This window comes from Mesocricetus auratus, unplaced genomic scaffold (genome assembly GCF_017639785.1).
Source record: "Mesocricetus auratus isolate SY011 unplaced genomic scaffold, BCM_Maur_2.0 Super-Scaffold_100009, whole genome shotgun sequence".
Lineage (NCBI taxonomy): Eukaryota > Metazoa > Chordata > Mammalia > Rodentia > Cricetidae > Mesocricetus > Mesocricetus auratus.
In genome coordinates this window covers 83,586,382-83,611,664 of record NW_024429193.1, presented here as the reverse complement: position 1 = coordinate 83,611,664, position 25,283 = coordinate 83,586,382, and the positions used below count along the sequence as shown (strand labels likewise).

General features: G+C 36.8%; 1 long non-coding RNA gene across 4 annotated transcripts in view; it reads left to right on the top strand.

The window, feature by feature from the left end:
• The window catches only part of LOC121142237, a 48,480-nt gene extending 25,386 nt beyond the window's left edge, over nucleotides 1–23,094 (top strand). Inside the window, exons 3-6 of one of the 4 annotated variants that reach the window (XR_005879222.1) lie at nucleotides 8,380–8,569; nucleotides 13,987–14,162; nucleotides 15,070–15,160; nucleotides 22,743–23,094. This is a non-coding gene — a long non-coding RNA (uncharacterized LOC121142237). The remainder of the gene's footprint in view (nucleotides 1–8,379; nucleotides 8,570–13,986; nucleotides 14,163–15,069; nucleotides 15,161–22,742) is intronic. The other 3 variants (XR_005879219.1, XR_005879220.1, XR_005879221.1) reach the window with 3 other exon arrangements.
• The last annotated feature ends 2,189 nt before the right edge of the window (nucleotides 23,095–25,283 follow it).

Below are 25,283 nucleotides of genomic sequence, written 5' to 3'. Positions count from 1 at the left end.
AACATGAGAGAGAGGGAAAGGATGGAAGGCAAAAAAGGAAGAAGAGTGGGGAGGTGAACTTGAGGGAGCAGAATGACCAAGTTGGGTGAAGAAGAAAGAGGGAGAGCAAGGAAAGAATTATCTTTATAGAGGGAGCCATTGTGGGACTATCAAGAAACCTGGAACTAGGGAAATTCCCAGGCATACACAAGGATAACTCCAGATAAAACTCTAAATAATGGTGGAGAGAGTGTCTGAACTGGCCTTCCCCTCTAATCATATTGAAGACAGCCTTAATTATCATCATAGAACCTTCATCTAGCAACTGATGAAAGCAGATACAGAGATCCACAACTAACCACTGGGCTGATCTCCCTGAGTCCAGTCATGGAGAGGGAGGAACGATAATATGAAAAAAAAAGGCATCAAGTACCCATGCTAGTGGGAGCTCACTGACTCTGGGTTGGCAGCTGGGGAACCTGTATAGGACCAAACGAGGCCCATGAATGCAGGTGACAGTGGGTGGCTTGGGCAGTTTGTGTAGATACTGGCAGTGGAACCAAGATCTCTTTTTATTTTTTATTATTATTTTAATTTTAAATAGCTTGTTTTACATGTCAATCCCAGTTCTGTCTCCCTCCCCCTCCTTCCGCATCCCCCCACCATCCCTCCCAGCCTCCCACCCTATCGATATTGCTATTTCCTTCCATATAGGGGATATTTAGAGTCTGTCATTTCACTAAGGGCAGGGTGCAGGCACTCCCCTAAGAGTCCAGGCTGAGAGAGCATCCCTCTTTGTGTTATGGACATACCAAGTCTGTTTGTATGCCAGGGATAAACACTGATCCACTGCCCAGGGCCCCATAGTTTGTCCAGGCCTCCTCACTGACTCTCACATTCAGGGGGTCCGGATCAGTCCCATGCTGGCCTCCCAGCTGTCGGTCTGGGGTCCAAGAGCGCTCCCCTGTTCAGATCAGCTGTCTCTGCTGGTTTTGCCAGCCCATTCTTTGCCAATTTGCTCATCACTCCTCTCTCTCTGTCACTGGGTTCCTTGGGTTCAGTTCAGTGATTAACTGTGGGTGTTTGCCTCTGCTTCCATCAGTCACTGGATGAAGGCTCCAGGATGGTTATGGACATCAAGTTCATTATTAGGAATGTGCATTCGAGGTGGTCTCTCCACTATTGCTTAGCTTGCCAGTTGGTGTCATCCCTTTAGATCACTAGAGGTCTCACTGGTGCCAGATCTGTCTTCTAACCTATGATTCCCTCCTTCCCCTATTTTACCCCCCACTCAACCTTCCTGTTCCCCTATGACCTACTCTCTCTTACTCATCTTTCCATAGTGCATGAACTGGCTTTTTGGAGCTCATTTCGTATGAAGGGATACCTTGCTCAGCCTAGACACAGGTAGGAGAGCCTTGGTCCTGCCTCAGCTTGGTGATGGGAGGACTTACACTCTCTGAGGAGATAAAGGGGGTAGGTAGGGTGAGGAGAAAGTAAAGGGGAGTGGGATGAGGGGATGGAGAGGGAACTGTGATTAGTATGTAAAAAATAACGTATAAAAAGTTAAAAAGTTTTCAAGAGTTATTATAAAAGAAATCATAGCATGTCATATATGTTTTAACAATATTCAACATTATGGTTTGGATGAAAAGAAATATTTTAATTTCTTTCTGTAAATTTAAAATTATTTTAAGACTGTACACTATATTTTATTTATATTAATAACTCATTTTGAGATGTTGGTATGATTGAAAGCAGAAGTAATAATATATCTAGAAACAGAACCAAGATTGTGTTTCAGTGTCCATAAATAGCAAAACACCTTAATCTTGTCACTGATATTTTGATGCTTTTCTTTCACTAGTGATAGACTTTAATTGGGAGAGACATGGATCTACATTCCAGATAATTAGGGGACAATCTAATTCGTTAGTGATTGCTGCACTTTATGCTACATGTCTTGCTCTGGATCGTTCCGGGGAGTGGTCAGTCTGCAGATACTTCCTGTCTGTCAGGGAAGGCACAAAGGCCCCTGTTGGGAGAAACTGCAAACAATGAGGCCTTGCCTTCTGAAATCTTTCTGTTGATTTCCAGTCATGGTAGCCTTGATAGCTCACAGTTGCTGTCTGATATGAACAGACTGGTCTTCTAGCATGTCCCAGATAGAGGTTTGAATGCGTCCATGCTCAGTGCCCATTGGAGATATAACACCACCTCTAATTCCCGAGTCTAATCCAACTCTGCATTACTAAGTTCGTGAACTGAGACATCTGCAAAGGTGATTGTTAGAAGAAGGAGTGTGGTAACTTGAATGTGTGTGTCAAAAGCCTCATATTAGCAATACTTCACATTTGGGCAGAATTTTCAAATAATGGAAGCATGTACCTTGGGGGTACACGTTTCTCATACATCCATTGAAACATGATTGCTTTAATCCTCCCAGAATATAAGAAGATGAGTCTTTGACTAGTTTAGTTAACTGCAAGATCAGAGCAATGAGTAGTGGATCACTGGACTTTTATCTCCTCCCTTGGGACCTTTGCATAGGAACACTTTCACCATATGCTGAATTTACCAAAACCTGATAAGAAAACTTCAGCTTCCATTGCTTTTATGTAATATTTGAAAGCTATTGTCCACAGCAAATCATTTTTAAGTTATTGTCTCATCAGTCTTACCCATACCTTTCTGCCTACAATAAGAATAGAGAAGATTTTTAGCTAAGTAAGAATGTGCTTGGGGAAATATTTGTCTTATGCATATAAATACATTGGAAAAATTCTTAATATCAAAGAAACAGGCAAGAGAATAGTAGCATTCAAACAGCATTTTTTTTTACACTACAAGATTATTCACTTTTATTACCATGTCTATGATCAGTATGATTAGTTTGTCTTTATATTCTGTCTTTATTCTGTATGTTTGGGGTCTTGATTATTTGTTTGTGTTTATACTTTCCAACTTTGTTTAATATCATCATACTCCATTCCACTCTATTCATTGGTATTAAAGTTATTTCAGTCATGCATTTTTCCTTCCGTTTTTATTTCTTCCTTTTCTGTTTTTTAAAATCTTTTTTAATTTAAACTAGAAACAAGCTTGCTTCACAAGTCAACCCCAGCTCCCTCTCACCCCCTTCTCCCCCATCCCTCCCAGTCCCCTTAGCCCCCCACCCAATCCCCACTCCTTTCCCCAGGGAGGGTGAAACCCTCCATGGGGGATATCCAGAATCTGTCATTTCATCCAGTGCAGGGTCTAGGTCCTCCCCCAAGTGTCCAGATTGAGAGAGCATCCCTTATTGTGGGATGGGCATCCAAAGTCCATTGTATAACAGGGAAAAATACTGATCTACTACCCAAGTCCCCATAGAGTGCCTAGGCCTCCTCCCTGACACAAACATTCAGGAGGTCTGAGTCAGTCCCATGCTGACCTCTCAGCCATCATTCTAGAGTCCAAGAGCTCCCCCTTGTTCATGTCAGTCTTGCTATGAAGCCAAGACAGCCTGGTAACTTAATATGGAGGAAAAGCTGGCCTCCAACTGTTTGTGTCTCCCAAGGTCTAGGATCATAGGCACATGTGATCATAGAGCCTTTCCATATCAATGTATTCAGTGTGCATCTGGGATTAATAAACATTTTCTCGACTTTGTTTGATAAAGTTATTTATAAAATTATTAAATGTTAATTTGTATGGACAAAGTATTTTGGGTTCTGTTTATTTTTCCTTAAGATTCTGAAAGTCCATTGTTTTCGGTCTTTATTCATGGTTGGATTTCCTATCAATTTACTACTTTTTATTTGATTTACAAAATTCTTCTTTTTCTTTCTTTTTGTCTCCCATATCTGTCTTCCTATTAGTTAATAAGAGAGATATGTTCATATCAGCATGAAAGCTTATGTTTATGTTTATGTAGCCATGGTTTTAAACAGAAATCTCTTGTCTTCCATTTAAAATACTTACATTTTCTGCACTATAATTGTTCTAGATTTCTAAGTGAAAGTAAAACAAATATTAACAATACAAATGGAGATTCTACTTTTCAGGTTTTGTGCTAAAAGGGATATACAGAATGTAGATGCTACCTAATGCAATTATTTTAGGGCAATGTATTTATAACAGTGACAGAAAGTTGGACATCAAAGTTTTAGTTAAAACTGAGATTTAAAATAATCATCATGGAGTTAATAACTGGGGAAAACAGGGACAAATATACAAATTATATTTCACATATCATATTTTATAATACAGTTTAATAATAATATCAAATGTATAAATCAACAGAAATGCAATAGATTTCCTCAGTAAAAATTTATGTATATGTGTGCACATTAAAATTAAACTTAGTTTCATGGAATTATTGGGATGTCAGGATAAAATACATGAATAATTAAATGAATTTAGAGAGCTTTATTTTCAGCCATGTGTTTTACTTTCATTAACATACATAATTTGCAGCCTGTATCTTATATAGAAAATAAAAGATAAAAATATTTCAGTGTTGAAATAGTTTATAGACTATCTTATTGGATTATGTGTTCCATATAAAATGATTTGAAGAAATATAAGCTCCAGTGTTTGTAGAACTTCACAAAATATTAGACACAATTGTTTCTCTATGTTCTTATCTAATATTCTTCAGATATTTGATAGTTTGGAGATCATACAGTTATCTGTAAATAAAAAAAACTCTGCTTCTTCAATGTGTATTTATTTTACTTGAAGGTGCTTTTAGGCAGAGGAGGCAGGCATGTATGGAATGAAACCATGAGATGACTGTGAGTTCAGAGGATGTATATTGTTGGGGTAAGCACAGTAGAAACAGAAGTATATAAACAATAATGTTTGGACAGAAATTGAATGACCATATATCAGTATAAGGAGGTAGAGGAAAAAGGATAAGATGTTCAAGGTCATTATTAGCTGCCTTGTCCCCAAGGCCATTCTAAGCTACATGAGAGCAAGTCTTAAACAAACAACGAAAGTTTAAAGATCATTTAGAAATCCTTTCATTGAACCAAATTTAGAGTACCCAGGTCAACAGTCCAAACCTGAGAACAGTCAACTTTTACCCAGCCAGGAAAGGCATAAATGCAAAATATTTGCATCAATAAGAGCAAACCTTCTTTTAAAGAAAGGACTATTTCTGCACTAATTACAAATCTTACAGGGCCACCAAGAAGAGTTCTCTCTCTCAGCCCTGATGAACATAACCATAAAATTCTCCAAGGCTTTACTGCCTAAGATGTTACTTTCCAAGGCTAATATTTGCTCTTTAGCATGCCCCTGACTGGAGCAGATATTCAGCTGTGCTTGTAAAGGCCCTCTGAAGCACTTAGAGTGTCCTCAGTGATTATAAAGTGCCCTAAACAGCCAGGATTCCATGAATTCATTCCAGCTCATAACTAGTCAGGAGCCACTTGGCTGATAACTTCTCCATCAGTGTCATCAGACATAAGCCATCTTACAACAGTTTAATTACTTTGTAGAGAGCACCAAAATGGTGTATCTGACACAGAGTCAAAGAAAGCTCAATAAAGAGTTATCAATACAAGTTCCCTATAACAGAACTTAGTAGCATTTTCATTCCAGTGTTTCACTCCTCCCCTGATATCGTGGGGAGAGGTATGTCTTTTGACCTGCTTTAAGAATTCCAGTACTATAGTTGCCAGAGAGCCTGATGACCAGCCTCTTCCTTTGCAGTCACTGTAGGATCAAGCAGAGCCCAGAGGGCAAGCTGCTTTTGTGCTAGTGAAGTAATTATTGTCGATGAAATTAGAGGGGTTCTGGAGTCTAATGATGCCAGTGATACTATAGAAAGGAAGAAGCCAATACAGGTTCTGTGTTGCCTAAGACCTCATACATGAACAGGATTTATGTAGTCATTACAGAGTTATCATCAAGTGGTCAGATTCACAAAGTGGAGATACACAGTAATACACAGTTGTTTACAGAAATACAGTGAGAAAGAGTGATAAAAAAGGTTTTATAGTGTACATTAAAACACAACTTAGCACAGGTTTTTCCTTTAATTTTGGAACATACATACACATACACAAATATTTCATACTAATAATACAGTGACTGATGTCTGCTCATAGAATCATCAATGGGGAATTATTTGCTTGTGTTGTCAGAACCTTACTCAGCCATATTAAACCATTGCTCTCCGTATATCTGTACATAAAATATTTCACACTTGCTGGAACCTATGACTAACTCCAGCTCTCATATGAATTGATACTCTTACAGAGGTAAATTAAGCACAACTCCATAAACACAATGATTTGTATGGAAATACGAAGCATGAGCTTGGAGATGGATCAGCAGCTTAGAACGCTTGCTTCTTCACATGCATGAGCACCAGAGTGCCAATCTCTGAACACAGGCAACAGGTCACATACTGTTGTGCAAAGCAGGTTAAGATCGTTTACTGGGGATCTAGACTAGAACAGGAGCCAAATGGGTGCAGATCATTGTCTCGGTGCTTCTCATCATCTTTTGTTCATGTTTTGTCAATATTTACGTTGTAACGTTAGATAACTCAGTTTATAACATAGATGTTTATAGATTAAATAAACTTTGAGGGTTTTAAACCTCATTTAGAGTCCAGATTTCCTCATAATCTAGAAAAAATGGTCCTTCTTATTCAGCTATAAACTCAGTATAAATCTGTTCATACCAAGTCTCAGTATGTCAGCCATTAGTCACACACTCATTTTGCACTCACTGGAGGATATTAATTGGAGACTTAAGATAAGACAAGATGCTCCAGATGTTCATTGAATAAATAAACATAAAAAGAACCGGGCATTTAAAATGCTTACATTCTTAAATGTTTTATATATGCTTTAGCACAATCACATCAGATCTTCACATTGCTACCTGCACTGTCTTGTCAAGCAAAACGACAGCTAACTTGGAAAAACATAAATTTAGAATTATCATATACTGGTTGATATAAACTGCAAACAACGAGGATTGGTAAATATGCATAATGTAGGTCGTGCTTGACACTGTGAAGGGGTCTAAGAAAACAAGGAGTGCTAAGTGTATGTGCCACACACACAAAATGCACTTGTGATGTGACTTCTTTAAATATAAAATTTCTAACGAACGAATTTTTATAAGGTACCACCAAATAGGCTAGCATAATTAAAAAGCTTTTAATAATAATCTCTAAAGAAATTCATGTAACAAAAGCTGCATAGTTGTATGAATGTAACAAAAGCTACACAGTTGATGAATGATTCAAAAGAATTCTCCAACCCTCTGTAAAAGTTGTATTGCTCCGAGGAAGAATAAGAAAAAAAAGTTATAAAAGGTTGAATAGGCCTTAGGGAACCTTGGCTTGCATGGCCAGTTCTGACTGACCTTGGCTCTTTTATATGCAGTCACATTTTACGTTTCTGCAGATAAAAAGCTGAACAATGTCTGCCGTGCACTGGAATAAACACTTCACTGTGGTTTTCATGCCCCTACACCCAGGTCCTTCCACGCCTGGATCACTGGTCTGTTTCTTTTTTCCAGCTTAGAACAGGAGAGTGGTTCAATGAGAAAATTCACACATTTTCTCATAAGTCAGACACTTAATATCACAAAAACTCCATAACTGGAAATAATTCATTTTTTATTGTAAGAGTATTATTTAATGACACTTTGACTTATATATTCAAAATTATGAATATCACTGATAATAATGCAGGCGTTTATATATCATGTATGAATGATTTACACATTTAAATTATTTGTGTCATTTGTATTCAGCTTTATTAAAGATAAAACGTCTTCCAAATACTGTTATGTGTTAGTATTAAGCATTCTAGGGGCCAGGAAAGAGTCAAAAATCAATTTCCATTCAAACAAGGAAAGGGTTAGCTTTGCTTTCCATTTTTCTGTAAAAGTGAACACCCAAAGTATCAATAGCAGGACTTCCAAGAAGAGTTGTCTAATTTTAAAGGCCAAACACAGCTCATAATATGCTGCCAACTGAGGTACGTGTTAGAAGTCCAATCGCTGCCTCTGAGTCAGATTAAACCTGAACTCACGTCCCCCCTCTTTAAATGCTGGAAAGACATTCTAGTTTCCGGTAGTGTTTTAATTATTAGTCAAGTGATAGTAAGGGCCCAGTATATAATTTATTCTACAGAAGGATAGACACATATTTTTTGAGTTTTTCACAACATTATACAAGCTATATCATATTACATGATACTCAAAATATTATGATGATACACATAGGCTTTTGTTCTTTCCTTCCTGTCATGTATTTTACTGATTTAAAATTCTATTAAATGTTTCTGTAGAGTCTCCCAGTCTTCACATTATGCTAAAACTTGCTTGTATAAAATTCTAATGATTTTCTTCTTGCTGTTTGACAGATTCTTTTTTCTTTTTCAGATGCAACACATGTTTACTCATCCAGAAAGGAAACCTGTGGCACTTCAAAGTGGTGTCTGTACCAATACTCATGGTGAAGCAGTGAGATTCATACTGGTTTACAAATAAGAGTGTGACTAATAGGTTATATACAATGAACAGGGATGATTTAAAAGCAGCTTACATTTCTGAGAAACCCATCCCAACATGGGTAAGGACTCACAAAAACTGCAAATCTAGGGCTCTCTGCACAGCTTGTAGGCACTTCAGCTGCTTAGAGATTTCTTCACCTCAGCTGGCTAGTTAGTCAGTCTTTTCTTATTCTTTTTTATTCTGCTGAGGAGGGAAATAGGAGAATAGTCCTGGTTTCTGAGTCTCATGAGCTTACTGGAGGTAATGTTTCAATTATGGCATACCATACAGTGCCTACATACACACATCAACTTAATATTAATATTGGAATTTATTCAGAACACAATGCACACCTCAGACTCCTATCTATTGTCTTCATCAATACACTTTGAACAGTGTTATTTTCTACATGTTCTTATATAATAATTGCAAATTCAGGGAAAGAATGGAAGATACCAACAGCAATAATAATGATAATAATAATTTTCACTGTCTTATAATCTAAGTATTGTCACCTTCCTTTATTAAATTGACATTTTCATCATTGTTTTGACATACTACTGTAGCTTCTTCCTTGACAATTCAATATAGTAGAGGTTGTTGAGAATTTACAAAGTGCCAAGTTACTGAACCATGAGTAGCAGCAAGATGCATAAGACACCACTATAGCAGTTCAGAGATCTGTAACCCAGTGGCAGACACAAATTCAAACTTAAATATTCTAATTCAACACATACAGTTTGACAATAAGAAGCAATAGAAAATTTTATTAAAATTTAAAGAGGACTCCAATTACTTCTGAAACATTTAGGAAGGTTTCAAAAAGATAGACAAAGTTGAAATTGCCCTAAATGCCAGAACCTCCATCATACACATGTTAAAATCTAGAAGGCCTGCTGAAAACAGTGGTACTAGTGATCCCTTCTCTTGTTAAATTTGTACCATAACAGATGCTTTCCAGAGTCAAATTGGAGTACTGATTTTGAGCAAAATGGGTCATCAGCTAAGACCACTTAAAGATTTAGGCTACATAAGGTTGAGACAATTGAACTATCAGTAATAAGAAGAATTTATGACCACCACTATTTAGTAGCAAAATTTCAAATGAAGGTAGTTAGACATATTCATTTGATCTCCTTTGCTAATGGATGCCTTCTTATCCCAAGAGATAAGTATCCTAAAGCTTTCTGTTAAAAGACTTGAACTAATCTGATCTATAAGATAAGGTTTTTGAATAGTTTAATTTGCTGAACAGATATCATTGTGAATAGAAAGTGGGGCTCCTATGAAACCAAGTCTTTCTGAAGGGCATGGTCACCCAATATACGTTAGTTGACATACTAAGAAATTCACTTGTAGTAGAATGGTGTGACTTTAAAAACAAATGCTGACTTGGGGACACATTTTGAAACTATTTGAAACAATTTATTTGTTTTATGATAGAGCACCCTGTGCCTCTTTGTTTAAGGTTGGGGAGAAATAGGTGTAGGAATGTGGGGTGCACTGCTCTTTGTAGACAGTCCAGTTTAATACCTGTTCTAGCATTTTATTATCAGTAGCAGCCTCTTATCTTCATCAGTGTTCTACTGCTACAGATTAATTATGTGAACAGCCCAGGTAAACATGTCTACTTCATGTCTATTTGGAAACAATTTTTAATTTCCTTTTTTTCATTTGTCTGTAGGTCTTTCCTTTTAGAGTATAAGTGCTTTTCATATTAATCCAAGTGTATTGGTAACAGCATGAGTAAACAGATTTCTCAAATTCTTGCTGTTTGGTTCTAACTCCTTTGTTGGATTTACTAAAAATCCTATAATTTCAAAGCACATACTTAGAGACAAAATGAAGTGGTATAAAAGGTAAAAGGTGAATAATTGTATGGCAGATTTTAAATGATGAGGGGAAAGGAGGGCAAGGCAGATGGTCTAGGGTGAGGAATAACTAACACTACAGGATTTTCAAAAACCAACTACTGTAGGAGATTCTTAAAATACACACATGGATAAATAATTGAAATATTTACCCTATAAAAAGACAACAGTGCTTCTACCAGACATCACATGATATTAAATAAGACATCCAGTGTCAGGAATGGAATTGTTGGTAAGTGAGGCCCTATCAGTCCTCAAATAGTACAAGCTACTACCAATGTTCTTTGTTATCCTCCAACCAGAACTTGAGAGTAAGACCCTAATGCTGAAAACATCATTGACTTGAGTCATAGAAACATGGAAAAAGTAAGCTAAACTCACCTGGAAACTTCATCACTACAGGGTAGCTTTTACAGTGCTGGCAGGTACGTTTGTTGCTAGAGGGAAAATATAATTACCAATCTTGTGAAATTCAAGAACTGCAAGGAGCGGCTTGGCAACATTTCTCAACTGATACAATAGTGGCACAAATGTTATCTTAATAGACATTTAAATGACCCACCCCAGTTGAAACCCATACTTGGCCACATTATAGGAGCCAAGATCCTATGGCTGAAGAAAGGTTGTTGGACCTAGGGGGAAAACAGTACTATTACTCCATTAAATGTCCATTGAATTAAACTGACTCCTAATGGCTTAATCATTATACCTTTGATTAGTGCATTGGTCAATCTTCACCAGAAAAGCTGCTTTTTGCAGTAGGTGGTGATTAATACAGAGACCTACAACTGATCAATGCATAGTGAATAAGAGATTATGGAATGCTCAGACCTAAGGACAACAACTGTATCACGCCCCTCCATCCAAGGCTCAGTCATGGTGGAAGAGGATACATGTATTATCCATGGGCAGTAGATGACTAGAGGAAACGTTATTTTCTGGACACAACAGAGTGTCACACATATAAATGCAGAGCAATTGAGACAGCGTGCCCAGGAGCTGCGAAGATCAGCACCCCTTTCCAAAGAATTCTATCACAGAAAATGGTGGTGAGCACAAAAGCTAACCCCTGTCTAAAGAACTAGTTTGTAGATGATGGCTTTTGGGAAAGGAAAATCAGTTTTTAAGGGTGTGGCACTGGAGGCCACACGTCTAAGAGTATAGGTGCAGCATGTACTGCACTGGATAGTTTAAAAGATAGAAAAGAACACAAATTTGGGGCAACAGAGAAGGAGGGATGGATCTGGGACATGTTGGAAGAGAGGTCGATATGACCAAAATGCATTGTGTATAATTCTCAAGGCACTAAGAAAGAATGTGAAAAAATACCATGTGTGTTACTGAATGTTTGCCGTATCTTGCAACTATATATTTACCTAGTGTAGCTGGAGGAATTTGTTTTTTTTTTGTCTGTGAAAATGACCTATTTAAGATAACAAACATGTATGCAAACGAAAGTTGGAAGGTCATTTCCACTACTTGGCAGATGGATGAGAAATTCCACATAGCCCTGTTGCCAAGCACCTGATATTGTTTGAATGACAGCTGATGATTAGAATCACAAAGAATTTGTATTATTATAGGTGACAGTGTGGCTGATTGAAGAGATTGCTTATTACAGAATTGGTCAGTTTCCTTTTGGCTCCATCCAGGATCCAAGGGCTGCAGAAAATGAATGCACAGCACAGGGTGTTTTCTTATGGGAGTGGAACTAAATGGGAGTGGGAGGAAGAGGGGAGGAAGCCTTGCTGAGGGTGTAAAGACTCACAGCGGGTTTGAGATGTGTCATGCTGTGAAGATGCTCATAGCATAGTTTTAAAGTCATAGAAGAAATTAGAGATAAAGACCCTTTAAGATACATTTTTATGTCTTTTTCTAACTACACTTGGTCACAGTTTCTTTTAGGAGCAAGAGAACCTGATGGATTTGTGCTTCATTATGATCCATGTCATGGTTTCTAGATAAGAATATGTCAGGAGGCATCTTGGTAGAATGTTTTAAGAACACAGCAGTGCAGACTGCTAGTATCAGTGCCTCAATTAGAATATTGAGAGTGTTAGCATCTTTCAGAGGGGTTTGCCAAAGGCTCCCCAAGCTGTGTGTGGAAGCTCTGCTTTTCCTTTGTGCTTTATTGAATCTATTAAAAGACAAACACATCTCCCAGTCATCAGACTTCTTGCTGACAACACCTGTCAGCCTGTCACTCCACTTCATAGAGAGATACTGTAGGGCGTCACTTGACATAATTAGACAGCAAATGGGAAGAAACATATCCAAGATAATTATTCTCACAAAGGGAATGATCCAACTGTTTCTAATCTGAAAATAAATCCAGGCACCTACTTAGGGAGTTAAGATTAGAATGGTTTGCTATAAATACTGATTAGTGGTTATAGAAAATGTGGTGGATTTTCAAATATTGGTAAATAGTTTAGAAAAGCTAGGGTGGGATCAAATTTTATAAAAGTGATAATCTTATACAGAGAGTTCAGGAATATCAAGAAAGTAAGTCTAAGAATTATGATTTCCTAATAGTTTTTTAAATTCACTTTATTGCTTCTCTTTAAATTGGAATACATTTTACTTATTAAGCACAAAGAGGTTTCAAATCGATGGGTCAAATTTTCATTTTTCATAAGTAAGATTATAATCACAAAATTAAAATGCTTTTTTAAAATTTGTAGCTGTATAGCCCCTTGTTTGCAGTTTTACCTGCTCGCATTCCATTCAAATCATCATGATAGACAACAGTCATGCCAAGACCTTTATGTCCACCTGCATACTTGCAATAAACACAAGTGTTTTAGTCATGATATGATTCCTGTTTATAAAGTTATTCTTTATTTGAATCACAGAAAAATGAGAAGACACACAGATATGTATCCCTTAAAATTGTGACTAATATATAAAATTTTTTTAATGTTCTTCTGAAATAAAATGTTAATTATGACCACCACAAGGGAAAATACATATTCGTGGAATTATCTTGAATCAAGCTGCAATGTAACTTTTGGAAACACACACCAGATTTTATTTTGTGAAGCCATTTACTATTAGCAAAAAATATACTATGAGGAAGGATATGAGCAATCAAGAAATTTGAAGTGAACATATTGCCTAGGAATTGCCTTAAGTAATTTCTCATAAAAATCACAATGTAATGGACTTTGAAGGGAACTATTATGGAGATAATATCAACCCTTTTCAATTGGAAGAGCCTTCAGCAGTAGTTATTTTGCTCATTTTTCTTAGCAAGGGGCTTGGCAATTATGCTTAACATTTGATAGGATGTTGACATAGCACACAAGCTATGGTTGCTCAACTTCACTTTATTGGTTTCACAGAGTAAGAATCTAAAGTATTTTTTCTTTCAATATACTTCAGTGACATTCAGTCAGAATGTCAGGTTATTAAATAACAATTCTATGCACATAAGATCACACATCAGTGGATTCATGCTAATACTGCCATCTCAAATAGTTCAGGGTTAAAATTAGATAACATATAAAACTCCAGAAGTCGGGAAAAGAAAGGATGATGTGTTTGTTTCCATTACCTAGGAAATTTTATAGTATCCTATTTTGGGAAACCAAATGTTGACTTCTTGTTATTCTCATATCTCTAGACTCAGTTTCTTTTGTACCCCTGAAGGGCCTAGATTTCTTGGTAATGATTTTGCACCAGGAGGAATACATACTTTATTATGATTTTGTATATACATATACGTGAGTGATGATAGATTCCAGAAGAGACAAGATGTTGAAGCTGACAAAGAATCAAAAATGTTCATTTGAACTTCAGGTAAATAGAACTTCGATATGTGTGTTTGTTAGGGATTAGTAATTGTTTATATCTTGGTTGCTGTAATGGTATTAAAAAGAGCTTCAGTAATTAAATTCATTTTCTTAAATGTCATGGTTTTTATTTTTTTAAGGAACTTATATTCAGCAGAGCCAAAATTTATGAAAAGACCATCGCCCAGATGATTTCAGGGAAACAGCCACCTCTTGGCCTTTTAAGGAAGTTCCCCTGAAAGAAAGCCCAAGCATCTGTCAATGAATTTATCAGCTCTTATTTTTATTAAAAACTCAAAAATAAGTTTTATTTTTAAAATAAAATTCTGTATGCTATGTTCACTCTAATAGCTTTTAGAATCAGAATTTATATACTTTTTTCAAAGTAGCATAAGTTATGACCTCTGAGTTAAGAGTAACTACCCTTGTCAACACTACTATCCCAAAATTTTTATCAGAACTGTTTTCTGATGCTTTTTTTTTAATTTTCAGAAGCTCTCCTCACTATTTAAAAGAATCAGAGAAAATATTATCCAGTCACTTCAGAGTTTAAAGAAAACAAAACAACAAAACTGATTATGAGGGAATTGTCATTTCTATACTGAGCTTGATGCAATTAAAGTCAGCAAAATTTCATGAGCATCTACTTAAGAAAGTACTGTGCAGGAGATATTGTAGAGATCAGTTTCATTAAACAAACAGGGAAGAAAATATTTGGCATTTTAGAGGGTAGAAGGCAGAAGCAGTCAATGAAATCATCTATTTACTCTGAGAATGTCAAACTTGTTGATGTAAGAAAGTTCAACTAAGAATCATTATGAGGTCTTTCATATATAAAGATTAGTGATAAGAAAGTGGAAATCATTTTATTGCTATGTTCCTTTATCAGAACAAAAGTACTTGTGTTTCCACAGGCACATTGCTGATCTAGTCACAGGCTTATGACCCATGAATCAGTGTCCAGCATGGATTCCATCTCAAGGAGAAGGCCTTAAATACAGTCAGGTAGTGGTTGTTTACTTGAAGATCAAAGAGTTCCTAGCTGGTTTGGTGTTTGCCTTTCTCTTCTGGTAGCACACAAAGCAATGTCCAATACTGTGAACATTATTAGTCTGTATGGGTGAAGGCTTAAGATAGGCACTAACTAGACTTCATAGTGTTCAATGATATATGAAAGTGCTGTCTTCAGCAACAGAACTTTACCCTCAGTTTGCGGAGAGCAATGAGTCTGGGAGTTTGCATGGAGCCATTTGGCTTAGGAATTTTATTTGGAGGCAAAAGATGTCTCATTGGGGCTTTGTCTCCCACATTATTTTTGACTCCATTTAGATTTTCTTCATATGTTTACAGATTTTTTTGATGCTTCTGCAGTAGCAGTTTTCCCTATAACCCCTCAAATGGTCTTTAGTTTCAGCTGTGCCTCCTCTTTTTCCCCTACTACTGCCCTATTCCCTACACTATGCTCCATTTAATTTTCTGATCCAATTTTCCTCATCTCTCCTATAACTATGTTTTCTATTACCTTTTCCTTTATTCTATATCTAACTTCTGGTTACATTGACTGTAGCATGTCCATCAAAGTCCTAAAAGCTGAGAGGTGACACCCACATATAAGAAACACATACCATTTTTTATTTTTTGGGGGGGATCTGGGTTGACTTGCTTATGATGCCATTTTTCTTATTTTATTGATTTACCTGTGAATTCATGGTCTTTTTAAAAAATAGTGGAATACATGCACATGTTCATAATCCATGCACATTTTGATTAACATCTAAGCTGTTACTAATTTCTGGCTCTGAGTAATAATGAGATGGTGAACATGGATAATAAGCAACTGTCACTTCTGTAGGATTTAGAGCACTTTAGATATATGTGCAAGGTTGGTACTACTTGGTCTTGAATTAGATCTATCCCTGTGACCTTGATGAACCACCATCCTGATTTCCATAGTGTTTGTAAAAGTTTTCAATCCCATTAGCAATGGATGAGTACTCCCTTTTTCCTAAATCCTTGGTAGCATGAGTTATCATTTCTTTAAGTATTTTTCACCCATTTGTATTTTACTTTTTTGAGAATCATGTATTTAGTTCTATGCCCCATTTATTAACTGGGTCCTTTGTTTCCCTGATGTTCAGCTTTTTGAGCTCTTTATATATTTTATATATTAGCACTATATTTTTTGTGTAGTTGGTAAAAATCTTTTCCCTTTATTCACTCTGCTGCTTTGTCTGAATAATGGTGTTCTTTACCATTTTGAATCTTTTCAGTTTCATTAGTTTCCATTTGTTAATTGTTGGTCTTAGGGCCTGTTAGAAAGTCTTTCCCTGTGCCAATGAGTTCAAGACTATTTCTCATTTTATCTTCTATTAAATTCAGGCTACTTAGATGTAGCCTGAGGTCTTTGGTTTCTGGAGATTATTAATATGGGTCTGTTTTGATTCTTCTATATGAGTTTATTCAGTTTGACCAAGATGACTCTCTCATTCAACTTTTATCATGTATACTTTTTTCCTATAGTAGATTATAACTAACACAGACATCCACAACTGGACAATGTGTAGAGAGATTTTGGAGCACTCATTGTTGAATATGATGTCTTTATTAAACCCTTGCCCTCAGGACTCAGAAAGCTATGCAAAAGAGGAGGCAGAAAAAATGTAAGCATCCTAGGGTATGCATCATTCTAAGAAAACAGGGACAGGAGATATAACAATAATGATGCACACATGAACTCACATATTGTGACAACATTCTGAAAGGTGTAAGATGAAATCTCAAAGTAGCTTTGATTTGAATGTCACTGATTACTAAGGACACCTGGGTGCAAAAAATGACAAGAAATTCCCACAGGATGGTATAGAATATGTCTAGTAAGTATTTGACTGGGTAGCATCTTAAATATGGATTGCCACACTAAAGTTTCTTGGTCACAGACAACATTCTAACAGTTGAGCAAAGGTCAAACCAAGTGTCAAACATCTTTACAAATTGCTAGTCCTTTAGTTTTAGCTATTTTTGTTTAAGTTTACTTCACAGCTTTGGTTTTAACTCTCACAGTTTGAATGAGGACAATAGGTGGGCAAATGACATTATAGTAGAAACCCTCACTTACCTGGATAGAATCATTCAAAAGCAAGCCAGTCAATGTGAGACAAACGCATTCAGTTTTTCAAGAGTATGTTTTCATGCTTTCAACTTTTGTCTAAAAGCTTCAGAAGGTCATAAACTTCTTCCCTTGTCATAGGTGAGGTCAGGTGAAGGTATTTCCCCCCAATCAATTCTATCACTTAAGCAAGGCGTGGATACGTCTTTCATTTTCTGTTCCTTTACTTCATGACCTTGGTCATAGTCAGACATACAATGCATTGCACTGTTAGTCTTTCTGAATAGAAATGAATAAATTTGAATCACATGCCCTACTGGCATGTAGATGTTGCAGCAGAAATGCATTTCAATATTTGTGTGTCTATGTAGAAAGAAAGTTCAATAGGTGGGAAGAAAAAAGAAAAAGAAATGGAATCTTTTCTTACATTTCTTTATAGATAAATTTGGTTGCCCATATTAATTATGCATATATACTCAGTATTTAGTTATTGAATTGATTTGAATATAACCTCCTACTCCACACACATGCACACACACACACACACACACACACACACACACACATAATGAACAAGGGAAGCTCATGGACCCCAGACTTTTGAAACTGATTAAGCCAAAGAACACTGCTAGGAAACAAAAGTAAAGGAAATCACTTGTGGTCCTAAAATCGTATTGTTCTTATTCATGAACACACTGACCTTTACCAGATTTTGCTTGGATTTCAATGAACACATGTGAAATAGAGACTTGAAACTGATGTAACTTTCATACACAAAGCTCATGGCCTTTTATATCCTGTAGAAGATCAATTGTCTGTTATCAAGCTGCACAAATGTGAATGTGCTTCAGAACATAAATCACAATATTGTTTTATTTTTAATAAAGTATAGATTAGGTGACCTACTGATGCTCTTCTCCCTGAGAATACTAACTCTCACTCCTGCTTTTCTTCAGCTGCTTTTATGTAAGGTTAAGACCCTGAAAACATTATACATACTGAGCAAGATATATTTAGGAATATATGTATATATGGATATATATACATATATATACATGCAACAACAAATAGAAAAAGAGAAAAAGAAATTACACTTGGAAGAAAGGAAAGCAAGGATATCTATATCTATATATATCTATCTATATATCTATATCTATATCTATATATATATATATATATGAAAGGGTTTGGAGTTTGTAAAAGGAATGCAGAAATGCTGCAATTATATTATAATATCAAAAATAAAATTAAATACATAAACAGAGAGATGGATAGACAGACAGACAGATAGAAAATGTACCCTCTGGTTATATTTGTCTTCAATTTCTAGGTCTCACAAAACTCGCCTTGACATTAGGATACCATTAGTACACCAGGGATAAATATTGATCTACTACCCAAAGCCCCATAGATGTCCTAGGTCTCCTCACCGACACCCATGATCAGGGGATCTGGATCAGTCCCATGCTGGCGTCTCAGCCATCATTCTGGGGTCCATGAGCTTCCCTTGTTTAGATGATCTGTCTCTGTGGGTTTCACCTGCCCAGTCTTGACTCCCTTGCTCATCACTCCTCCCTCTCTGCAACTGGGTTCCAGGAGTTCAGTTTAGTGTTTAGTTGTGGGTGTTTGCTTCTGCTTCCATCAGCTACTGTTTGAAGGCTCTAGGATAGCATACAAGGTGATAGTCAATCTTATTATTGGAGAAGGACATTTAAGGTTGTCTCTCCACTATTGCTTATATTGCCAGATGGTGCCATCCTTGTAGATCTCTGGAAATCTCACTAGTGTCAGCTCTCTCCTCAAAACTACAATGGTATCTCCTGCTCTCCTCTATTTTTCCCCAGACTCAACCTTCCTCCTGGATCTCATGAACAGATTGGGAGTAAGATGGGAGGGGAAAGGGAGCTGGGAGAAGGGTGACAATTCTTTAAAACTGCATCCCTGGAGTTCTTTGAATATCTTGTAATCATCTCAGCTAAAAATAATATTTCTTCTCCCCAGCAGTTGTTACTGTTTGTGGAATCTTGGAGAGGTCTCTCGGGAACCTTGTAATTTTCTGGAATTTCTTGTGCCTTATAAATTGTATTCACTTCCGGAGTCTTGGGACAACCATCCTTCTTGAGAGAATATGTCAATTCAGAGATAACCAAAAATCACTGATGCAACCATATTTTATGCTTTTGATACTGTGCAATGTGAGAAAAATATTCAGCCAAAGTAGAAAGCAACATCAAATTTGAACACAATAATTAAACAAATGCCTCTACATGTACTTATATTCTGTAAGAGGAGTATCAGGAGCCTAGTTGAGTAAAATTTAGCAATGCTTTGAACTAATATATTTTTTACTGATCTTTTGTTTTCTTTTGTTCATTTTGGATTTGTTTTTGGCTATTATTGTTGAATCTTGGTTGGAAAATATGGCTGTAGCAGAAATAAATGTAAGTTAACTCTATCTGCTATCTATAATCAACTGGTAACTTGGACAGCTAAAGAGATTGCTCAGTAGGTAAACATTGATCATACCAAGTTTGAATCCCCAGAATCCATATAAAAGGTGGGAAGTGTGATGGATGCTTTTAGTCTTAGGATTGGAAGGGCAAAGCCAGATGATCTGCACTGCAAACTGGATAGTTAGGTTAAGTGGATTAGTGATCTCTAGGTTCAGTGTGATATCCACTCTTTATAGGTAGAATGAAGAGCAATTGAATCCATCTGACATCAGCTTCCATTTTCCACAAAGAAACACATAAGTGGACCCAAGCACATGTAAATACAAAACATATAGGTGGATGTGTCCTACCACACATGTACCTCACACTATGTTATATATGCTTTACTACTCTCAGCCCCAGGGACTCTGGGGACTGACTGTGAAATTGTTGCAAACATCGCATAATTGATGCATGCACAATCCATGCTCAATGAAAGAGTGACTTGTGAAAGCTAAGGCTTTCTAATAAACTGTTAAAGGAACAACTACCTGTGTTTTAGGAAGAAGGAATGTCAGCAATAATCCTCAGGAGCCTTCTCAGGCCGTCAGGGAAGAATGACAACACAATTAGACGGAAGGGGGGGCTGTTTAGAAACTCTATGAATTCATTTCCTGGTGAACCAAAAATGGCAAAAATAATGCCTAGAAAGTTCTTGTCTCTTGAAAGGTGATTTCTTTTATGTTGCCAACAGGACTGCTTCAGGTACCAAAGACATTCTTTGGAGAGAATTTCCAGATTATAACATTTGAAAAGGGAAAATATCAAAGTCTCAGGTGGTCTTTGCAGGAGGAAATATTGTGTAGTTCGTCTTCTGAATATATTTCATCTTGTGTTTGTGCACCAACCTGCTTTTAATTATATGATACCATCAAAAGCAGTAGCTATCTAAATTAGACTCCCTTGGAATGCTGTGTGATTTAATTTTTTCCTTTTTTTACTGCATCTGTTTTATTGGTTTTAGCTATTTTTGAAGATATATCATAATGCATCTTTGACTGCATTTTGTACATTACTTCAACCTGTATATTACTTGATATACTTTAACATCATAGTCCTGCTTCTAGCTTGTTACTCAATTCCATCTGTGTCTTGCTACTATAAGGAACTGTACAATAATGATGCTACGTGTTAACTCTTAGCATCACTGCTTTTCCAGCATGGCAGCTACTATGAACCTCCTGCCATTCTCAGGAGATTGCTCTGGATGCCTGTTAGGCTAAAAGCAGGAAATCATTTTGTCTGCAGCACAGAATTCCTGCAAACCCTGACTATGCACCAACAGCACAGTGTGTGTTGGCATTGGGCTTCCCTCCTGGGTACGACGTTTTGAGTATTGCTGCCATTTAAAGTCTGGAAATAGAACGGACTGGGTCCAAGTGGCATGATTGGTACAGGCAGAGCAAGTTTATTAGACAGACTGGGGTTTGCCCTTGGTCTTGAAAGAATTATTACTTAACTCTTAAACAATCTCTATTGTTGCAGGAAAGTATGAGGTCACAGCATCCTTTTTCTTCTGGTAGGGTTGCAGTAACCACAAACAGGACTCAGAATGCAAAATGTGATTTACGCTTCCTGTGCAAAGCTTATCATGCTTTCTGGTAAAACAGAACACAGCCTTAGTGCATTTTATTGTCATGTTAATTGTTAAGCAATTTAATATTCAATTTTATGTGGAGTTGTTACAGCTCTGTCATAGCAACACTATCATTTGCCAATGATATTTAAAACAATGCATGTGAGATGCTATCTTTTGGCACAAGATGGCACACTTTAACTTCAGAATTCTGATCTAATCACAACAAACTTTCTCACCGAGGATGGAAAACAGTCAGTCCTTCAGTCTCTTAGACCAGCAATCTGACCTCGAAACAGAGGAGGGAAGCTGAGAGATGCTTTGCAGCAAAGACAGGGCGTGAGTTACAGCAAAGAGGGAAGGGAAAATGTGGTTGAGGGGGCAACCTTTAGTTTAATGAATTTAAAAATGAAAAAGGTAATTCATTGTTGCCTTCCACATAAGTAAAGAACATCTCTAGAAATAGTTCTTTTATTTTAAAACCCGTGTCGCTCTGAATAACAGATTTCTTGAATCACATGAAGATGAATTGTGAATCCAAAAATTGTATTGTAACATAGATATTATGTTACTTGCAACTAGTTGCTGCTGTCTATACTGTGTGTGTGTGTGTGTGTGTGTGTGTGTGTGTGTGTGTGTGTGTGTGTGCATTTACCTCTTACAAGCAGCTTCAATTCTGATCTCTAGGCAACTCCCTGAAGAATTGTCTTCTGTCATTTACATGTACTGGAGGGTGTCTGTATCAGTGTGCCCTGTTACAGCATGTCCCCACTGTCTGATTCTACTGAACTGTACTCATGGGAAGGAACAGTGAGTGCTTTTGTTTTGTAAGATGCACGACCTTGTCCAAGGCCCTCACCCCATGTCACTTTCATACTTAGATGAGAGCATTGTTAAAACATCCTCCCTTGTTCTTCATTTTACTGAATGATTTTGGTAATATTCACAGGTATTTAATTTTATATTTTTAGGATAACTTCTTTTACAAAAAAATTAACTGCCTGGTAATTTCAACCTGTATGAAATGTATTCCTTTACTTCATTGTTTATATGGAGTATACAATAAGGAAATTGAAACTAAATTAAAAATTAGTATAGGGCCTGTGAAAATCACAGCCAAAGACCATCCATTATTCATATGTCATAGAAAGATTCACAGTGTGCCCAGACATATCCTCTCCTTATTAAAGGTTCTGGCAGTGTTACTTAATTAATGGAAATGTTATTTCTGCTTTTCTCATTTACAAAACAGCTATAATGGTTTTGCTTTACCTATTTCATGAGTGTCTTTCTCTCTCTCTGTGTTTTAGATTTCACATCTACTGTTATTAGTTCTTAATTGCAGGAATTAAATTCATTTTTTGCTAATGCAAATGGAAAGCAAATTGTGTAATGATACTTGATTTCTTACAGATAAGTGATGGCTGGAGAAGCAGAATTGGTTGTTACTCACTGAGCACAGCCAGCAACAGCAGCTCTCACCCAGCATGGACCACAGGAATCTGCAGCTGCTGCTCAGCTGTGTGCTCTCTCTCATGACACATTGATGGTGAGGCAGTACCAACTTGAAGACTCAGGCACCTTTACCATCCTGACTACAGGAGTAGAGTTGTTCAGCACTGCCATTCTCTCACATGACTCTACTCTGTGTGTGTACAACAAGAACTCAACATGACTTAGGAAAGGGAAGTGCAGCACCTCATGGGTGCAAGCAGTAAATCTTTGGAGAATTGGGTGACCAATGTGTGTACTGTGACAATGTGTAGATGTGGTTAAAGAATTTGAGATAGGTATAAACTTTAGACAGTTGCCCCAGTTTGCTTTCTGCTGTTGTGATAAACAGCATCCCAAAGCAACTTGTGGGAACAAAGGGCTTGACTAACATCAGATTACAAGGTGTTACTCAGGGAGGTCAGGGCAGGAACTCTGGGTAGGAACTGAGAGGTAGGACCTGGAGCCTAGGGAGTGGAAGAAGGCTGCTTATTGACTTCCTTTCTTTCTTATGTGATCAAGGAGCACCTGGTCAAGGTGCTGCCACTCCACATCTGCCCCTTCCCACATTAATCACTACTTAAGACAGTGCCTCATAGACATGCCCATGGGCCAATCTGATGGAGGAAATTCCTCAGTTGTCAATATAATTTGTGTAAAGTTGACAAAAACTATCACATCAGCTAAGAAGGGTTTTAATTGCTCTGTTATTTCAGAACTGAACACAACTATTGACATGGTCTTATGATACAGTTTTGATTGTCTTGAAGCTGACTATGTAGGGCAGGCAAACCTTGAACTTGGGCTGGGTTTACATTTTGTGTCATTGTAGCTTAAGCTTCATTTCTTTTTAGATGTACAAAAATATTCATTTTCTTTTATGTGTATGACTATTTTGTCTACAAGTATAGCTGTGTACACTGTACATTCCTGGTGTCCACTAAGGTCAGAAGATGGCACCAGAAATTTTCATCTATTGTCTTGAGCAGTTGTAACTTGGCAAGACGGTGCTGGGCAGCTAATGCTATAATCTGCAAGAACAATTGCTCTTATCTTCTCTATCATCTTTGCATCCCCAGCATCTACTTTCTCTGAACATCAGCACAGTTATAAAATAGGTTATATGTTCAAGATATTTTAATGCTTAAAATGTCTGCATTATTAAAAAGCATTTGGGAGATCTCAGTAATAAGCATGCTTATTTCTATATATTAGAAATGTTAATTTTAGTATATGAAGCTCAGTTTCATTTTAGAAGAGATGTGTTTATTATGTATCCCAAAGGTTTGAAAACTTCTTGGCACTGGCACAATATCAGTTGGCCTGATGTAGTAATACTAATAAAGCCAAGTTTTTTGCCTAAAGTGTGGGTTCTGATATTCTGAAGGACACTTTATTTTAAAGAAATAACCATTTTATCTAATAATAATGGTTCCTCTTAATAAAAGTATTATTTTTTTCCTCAGAATTTCCAAGACATCAGAATTTTACACAGAGGAAAAAAGTCTATAGCCTAAAGCCTCACAAGTACTGCTGAGTATTATTAACAGATTTTAGTTGATTACACACAAGTCTTAAATTGAAAGTTCTCATCCATTCTTTTCACCCTTGTGCCAAGCATCTAATTCCTTCTTTCTTTCTGAAGTCCTGTGTTTCAGCATGTAAAAATTCAGGTCTTGTTTCTTGACTGCATGAGAATCTTTTCTCTGTTTTCCAGTGTTGGTTTTTATGAATACTGCAAGGAACAGTATGGGAAATATGAGACCAGCTATTGTATTTTCATTAAATGTAAACATGTCATAGAGTGGATGTCCATAGCCTTTGTAGATCTTCTATATGATGTCTCCTTAAAAGCTGCAGTGGGAAGGTGCTTGGTCCTGTCTCAACTGAATGTGTCAGGCTTTGTTGACTTCCCATGGCATTCCTTTACACTCTTGAGGAGTGGATGTGGGGGAGGGTTGGGGTGAGGTGAGGTGAGGGGGAGGAGGGAAGAGAGGGGGAATTGTGATAGGTATGTAAAATGAATAAAACAAGCAAAAATACCCAAACAAAACAAATATTTAAATATTAATATCAAGAAAGAAGAAAATGTTGCAAATTTTATTGTGAACCTAAAGAGAAACATTTGTACAGAAAGGAAATGTTTTTGAATCGTTGAATTAATTATATAGTAACTAAAGCCAGACATAACTCAAAGCTTAGGACCAGGGTCTCAGACATACTAAAAGTTTCATTTTGTCTTTGCTTGCATTATTTTAGAATGCAGACAATAGCCATATGGCAGAGATAAAATAAGTCAAAGACTTGACTTCTTATCAGTTAAGGAAATCACCTGAGGAAGAAAAGGTCATATTCACTTTGATAAGTATATTAACAACATATGAGAATGTCATTTTAAGACTTTTTTGTTATTTTCAAGAAAGTTTTTAACAAGTATCAGCAGGCTATGACATCAGGATTTCC